This window comes from Fringilla coelebs (genome assembly GCF_963513975.1).
Source record: "Fringilla coelebs genome assembly, contig: SCAFFOLD_33, whole genome shotgun sequence".
Taxonomy (NCBI): domain Eukaryota; kingdom Metazoa; phylum Chordata; class Aves; order Passeriformes; family Fringillidae; genus Fringilla; species Fringilla coelebs.
In genome coordinates this window covers 2,988,228-2,994,506 of record NW_028167443.1, presented here as the reverse complement: position 1 = coordinate 2,994,506, position 6,279 = coordinate 2,988,228, and positions in this window count along the sequence as shown.

Genomic DNA, 6,279 nt, shown 5'->3' with positions numbered 1-6,279 from the left:
AGTCACAGAGCATCACTACAGTCCCTTTGGCTCCATGAGGCTCAGCAATGTCACAGTGCTCTCCATGATTCCAGGAGGCCCCACAGTGTCACAGTGGTCCTTTGGTTCCATGGCCCTGTGCTGCTGCATTCCCCCCTCCCCTTCTCAGGCCGCCCTGCCAGCTGAGAAATGCTCCTTGGGCCGCGGCCTTGGCCAACAGCCCCTGGGCTCAGCTCCTCTGCAGCTCATCACAAACACTCTCTGCTCCAGGCACTGCTGCTGCTCAAACACCTCCTGGCTCCTTTAGGAGCAGCCCTGGGAGCTGTTTCTGTTCCCTCAGTGGCACAACATCCCTGTTCTCACACTGCCAAAGAAAGCTGCTGATGCCAAGTGTGGCCAGGACGAACCATTGCTGGGACTGAAGCCCCTCTCGTGGGGCCCTGCAAACAGCGCTTCAAAAGGAGCCCTTGGAGCTCTCCTGGGCCAGCGACTCCCTCTGAGTGGGGCCTCTCCCAGCCGGGAACTCTCCCGTTTGCTGCACTCGGGGATCCCAAACAACCACAGAGCCTGGGCTGATCCCACCACTCATCCAGGCTCAGCCCTTTGCCTGCTGGGGAGATGCCAAAGCATCCTCAGGGAGCATTCCCTGCCCTCAGGGGAATTCCTCACAGGTGCCTTGCACTGACTCTTTGTTTGTGTGTGCACACAGGAGTGCCTGTGCTGGGGAAATGTGGCAGAAATGCTGCTCTCTGAGGGGTTAGAGTGCCTTGGATAGCTGAGTCAGTCAGGCCTGTAAGTGAGGGTGAGTCACAAGCTGTAAGCTAAGTTAAATGCTGCTAAGAGTTGGTATTTGCTACATGTTACATTTTATATAAGCTAAATTGAATATTATTAAGTGTTCTTCCACTTTTAAATCATTAAGTCATATGTAATAAGTAAAGTTAAATATTATTAAGTGCTGTTCTTTTGCTAAATGCTGAAGTCTAAGGTATCAGTCAAGTCCTGTTAAGTTTGAGGTCAGTTCAGCTTTTGGGCTGTATTCCTTTTATCCTTGCGCTCACTGTCTTTTCAGAACACACAGAGGCACACAAATGAACACAGTTTGTGGTTCATTTCTGGTTTGATTTCCTGGATTTTGTTTGGTTTTGTTGTTGTTTTGTTTCTTTGGTGTGCCTGAAGTGTCCAGTCAGGAGCAGAGTTACTATTGCCAGGGAAATCTGTGGTGCTGTCGCTTAATAGTAAATGTGGTTTTTGCGGATCCCTCTCTAGGGATTTTTTAAGTGCTCTCAAGCTGTCATTTATACCAGGTGAAGGAGCCCTGGCCCAGACTCTGGCCTTAGAGGACACGGGGACACTGCGGGGGTCCCTTTCCCCCCGTCCCTCCCCCCATGGCTCCTGGGATGTCACACAGCCAATCTGTGATGTCCCAGCCTAGGCTGTGATGTCACAGTCCCTCTGTGATGTCAAAACCCACTCTGTGTTATCACATAGCCCACACAGTGATGTCATACAGGCACACTGGGGTGTCACATCCAACACTGTGACATCACAGTCTGCTCTGTGTCATACAGCCACACTGTGATACCACGGGCTGCTCTGGGATGTCACACTGACCCCTCAATTATGCCAAAGCTGTTTGATGACCTCACACAGCCCACTCCGTGCTGTCACACAGCCCCTTGCTGACATCACAGCTGCTCTGTGCCTCTATGACACAGCCACAGAGGTGCTCCTGTGACACAGCCCCTTGTGGGACATGCCACAGCCCCTGGCAGTGCTGAGCCCCTGTGAGCTCTGTCTGTGCCCTGCTGCTGTCCCTGAGGTGCCCTGGCAGTGCCCCAGCCCTGCTGGGCTGTGCACAGGAGCTGCTCCTGGCCAGAGCTGTCTCTCTGCAGCACTGCCCTTGCCAGGAGCTGCCACTGGGCCAGGAGCCCAGCCCAGTTCAGCAGCACAGACACAGCACAAGGACTTGAATCACCTTCTGGGGCTTTGGTGCTCTTTGCATGCAATGGGCTTCAACAATTGCAGCAAGGCCCTGGTGACTTCAAAATTGCTTCCTAGAGCAGAAGATTCTAATTTTTAGAGCTCCTATGCAGTGGAGGAAAGAACTCTGATCAAGATCTTTCTGTCTAATAATGATCAGAATAAACAGAGCTGTATTTCTAGAAATCTCTCTGGTATTCCATCATTAATCCTGTGGGACAAATTGCATTAAAGTTCAATTCCACCTGTCCAAACTTTTACACTTTTGACAAAGTCTGGGGCTGGCATTGGATCCAGCTGCTCCCAGTCTGCTCTATGAGAAGGAATGTTACAAGTCATGGGGTTCTGGAGGTTTTCTTGGGTTCTGTGGTAGCTGCTGGGTGTCATTTCTTCACCTCATGAGACAGCAGGAGTATCTCCAATAAAGAAACAAGCTTTTGCCTGAAGCTCCCACTCTGCCAATGACAGGAACCCCTGTGAGTGTCTGGGACATTTCGGCTCTTTGGCAGACTGGGACTCCTGGGATGTCACTGTGGAGCCCTTGTGAGTGCCTCTGACAGATCAGGGCCTTTGCAGCCCAAGACCCCTGGGATGTCACCATGGAATGGCTGTGAGTGCCTCTGACCACAGGGCTCTTTATCATCCCCAGAAAGCCCTGGAGGTTCTCCATTGAGCCCCTGTCTCTGTGTGTGGTATTCCAGTTCTTTAATAGCCCAGCGACTCTTGGAATTTCCCCATGGAACCCCTCTGAGTGCCTGTGGCAACCTGGATCTTTAGCAGGCGACCATCACCAGAACCCATTGCTACGGTCAGTTTCCACAGCAACTATCACCAGCCCCCTGTTGCTATGGTGAATCCTTTGGCAGCTCCATGGAGGCCTATGCCTGGAGTGGTTACCATGGATACCAGCTCAGGCCTGCAGCCAGAGTCCATTGCCATGGCCACCATTTGCAGTCCCATTCCCAGGGTCATTGGATCCCAGAACCACAGAATTGGCTGAGTTGGGAGGGACCCATCAGGATCCTCGAGTCCAACTGCTGGCCCTGCACAGGACACCCCAACAATGCCAGCCTGGGCCTGGCAGCTCTGCCCAAACGCTGCTGGAGCTAAGAGAGCCCTGGAGCTGGGACCCTTCCCTGGGGAGCCTGGGCAGGGCCCCAGCAGCCTCTGGGGAAAGACCTTTTCCTGACATCCAACCTAAGCCTGCCACGACTCATCTGCAGCCGTTCCCTCCACTTCTGTCTCTGGGCACCAGAGTGAAGGGGTTCTCACAGCCTCCAGTCAGGGACTCACTCCCAAGTCTGTTGCCATGGCAACAGTGGATGGGACAAGCTGGGATGCTTGGTCACCAAAGGCCGGGGTTTAGGAATGGGAATCCCCAATTTTCTTCTCCTGCTAAAACTGCACTTCCACTCGCTACCCTCCCACCTCCCATGGAAAGCAGAAAAGACAAATTTTGTGGGCTGGGATAGGAACAGTTTATTGGGAACAGCAACTAGATAAGGAGAACAGGAACAGCAACAACATTGGTAACAGAAGGCATAAGGAAAACTATTTCCAGAGAAAACTACAACACCACCATCTGTCTCTTCCCTGCCACGTATTCCCTCATGCCTGGAAAGGACAGCCTTCTACTCAGAGGAGAGACAGCGTCCCTTTCCTGCCCCTGGCAATGACCTGAGGTGGAAGTGAATGTAATGACACAGCCATAGCAGACCCTCATATTCTTGGACCCACATCATGTCATTGGCAATGGCAGGAAAAGGGACAGGTGTCTTCCCAGCATTGATGACTGGGAACATGGATTCTTCCTAATGTGGCTCCTCCAATGGAGGATGAAGCTAGAGCAGTGCACAAAGCTATTCCTGCAGTAGGGGCATTTGCAGGGCTTCCCTTACCGGTGCCTCCATTGGTGTTCGCTCAAGTGAGAGCTCTGGGTGAAGCTCTTCCCACACTTGCAGCACTCATAGGGCCTCTCCCCGGTGTGGATGCGCCGGTGGATGACAAGGTGGGAGTTTTGCTTGAAACCCTTCCCGCAGTCAGGGCAGCGGAAGGGCCTCTCCTCGGTGTGAATCCGCTGGTGTAGGATGAGATGGGAGCTGATCCGAAACCTCTTCTGGCACTCAGGACACTCATAGGGCCGTTCCCCAGTGTGGATCCTCTGGTGGACACTCAGGTCAGAGCTGCACCTGAAGCCCTTCCCACATTCCCCACACTGGTAGGGCCATTCCCCAGTATGGATCATCTGGTGGCAGATCAGGGTGCTGCTCTGCCTGAAGCTGTTCCCACACTCCAAGCACTTGTAGGGCTTCTCCCCACCATGAAGCTGCTCATGCACCATCAGCTCTGAGCCATGCCTGAAGCTCTGTCCACCTTGCTGGCACAGGGTGGGTCTTTCCTCCTCAGAGCACCCTGGGCTGGGTCTGGAGCCCCTCCTCCTGCAGGACCTCAGGGACTTCTCCTCCCCACTGGATTCCTGTTCCATGGAGCTGTTTAAAATGGCCACTTCCACGATGTTCTGTTTTGGGGATTTTTCCTCCCTGGTTTCCATCCTCAGTTTCTTCTGTAGGGGAGGTAAGACAAGGAGAGGATGGGATTTGCCCCTGGACTGGAGGGAAGGAGAAGGAGATCCCATCAATGATTCTCCGGCAGGACAGCATTGGTAGAGGGGTTGTCCTGCAGCTCGGGGCCATGCTGGGCTGGGAGATGGAGCAGGAGAGAGGGGGAAAGGGAAGTGACTTCCTCATCACCTGCCAGGGTGTCCTGGGGCATTGTCTTGGTTTGAATCAACAGGTGTCTTCTAAGGAAGGCAAGGGCCTGCCTTGAAATCGAACATGTAAACACCCTCCTTCCGAATTATTATAATTTTGAAATTAGGGTGTCTCAAGAGAAGATATGGGAAGAGGAGTAACAGTTATTGACTAGGAAAATTTTAAAAATAAAAATGCAGCTGTACAAAAAAACCCTCATTCACCAAGTCAGGATATGACATGACACCCTGTGGTCAGAGTGCTGGAGCAGTCCTATTAAATGGAGGCTGCAGAGCTCTTGCAATTACAGATGTGGTTCTGTTGGGATCCTGTAGAAGGGTGGAGTTTTCCTCTGAAGGTCCAGTAGTGGTGTTGCTGGGCCTGGTCTTTCCTCTGGGAATTCTGTGGAGAAGAAAGCTACTTCTCTGAGAATCCAATGGGAAAAGGCTGGCTGTGGTGTCTCAAGGCTGAGCTTATATCCAGGTAGGAATGCTTGGCTCCTCCCTCTGGGTGGAGCATCTTACAATGGGATGATGGAATTTTTATCAGCCATGCAGTGACATTCAATGGGCCATTAAGAGAAGATCTTTCCCAGAGGGAGGATTGGTTGTAGAAGAGATAAAGAAAACTGTTAAATTAATAGATGATACCTGCCCCACTTCTAACAGATGGGAATAGATGACACACCCTCAGCTACATCTTGCAAACTAAGACAGGCATCTTTGTCTTCCTCACAGCCTTCTCCTCCATGCAGCCAATGATTTGGATTGGAAAATCCTGGTTTGGGGAAAACAAGGGCTGAGTACATTGAGATTGAAGGTCCTTCTTCCCAAGTCAATTTCTAGAAGTCACCAGCCACTTGGGCTGCATAAAAACCTCTGAAACACCAAGATTCAGCCCTGAAAAGACCTCCCAGGAGTTCCCGGTCTCTTGTCTCCCCTCTTTGGTGTTCACGGGTGGCCCCCTGTCCCAGCTGCTGGGGGTCATGCTTGTATTGGGGGTCCCCTGCCTACTTTGTCCCTGCCATCCCCAGGCTGCTGGGAGTCTCAGGAATCAAAAAGTTCCCCCCTTTTCCATCTCCCCATTTAGGGATGCTGGGGGGTTTTGGGATCCTAGGGTCCCTTTTCTCCTTATTCTCTGCTTTGGGGTGCAGGGGGTGCAAGGAGTCCCCCCTGCCCTTCCCCACGCTGTGGAATGTCCTGCCAATGGCAGCACTCCCCCCTCTCTGGGCTCCCCAGTTTGGGCTCCTGGGGGACACATGGCTCTGCTCCTCCAGGCTGCCTCTGCCAGCAGCCACCACCAGGATCCCCCAATGTCCTCCCAAGGGGCATTTTCCACTCAGATTTGGAGTTCTACATTCTCCAAACATCGCCTCCAAAAAACCCAATCCCAGGGAACCCCCAGGATATCTGGGCCGAGCTCCCCCTCCCCAGTCAACTGCGGAATGGGGGGTGATAATCCCACGGGTGGGGGCTGCGAATTCAGGGAGGGCTTGACCTCGTGGTTCCTTCTGTTTTCCCTGATCCTCCTTTGTCCATCCTCTTCCTCCTGCTCCTCCTCTTCCATC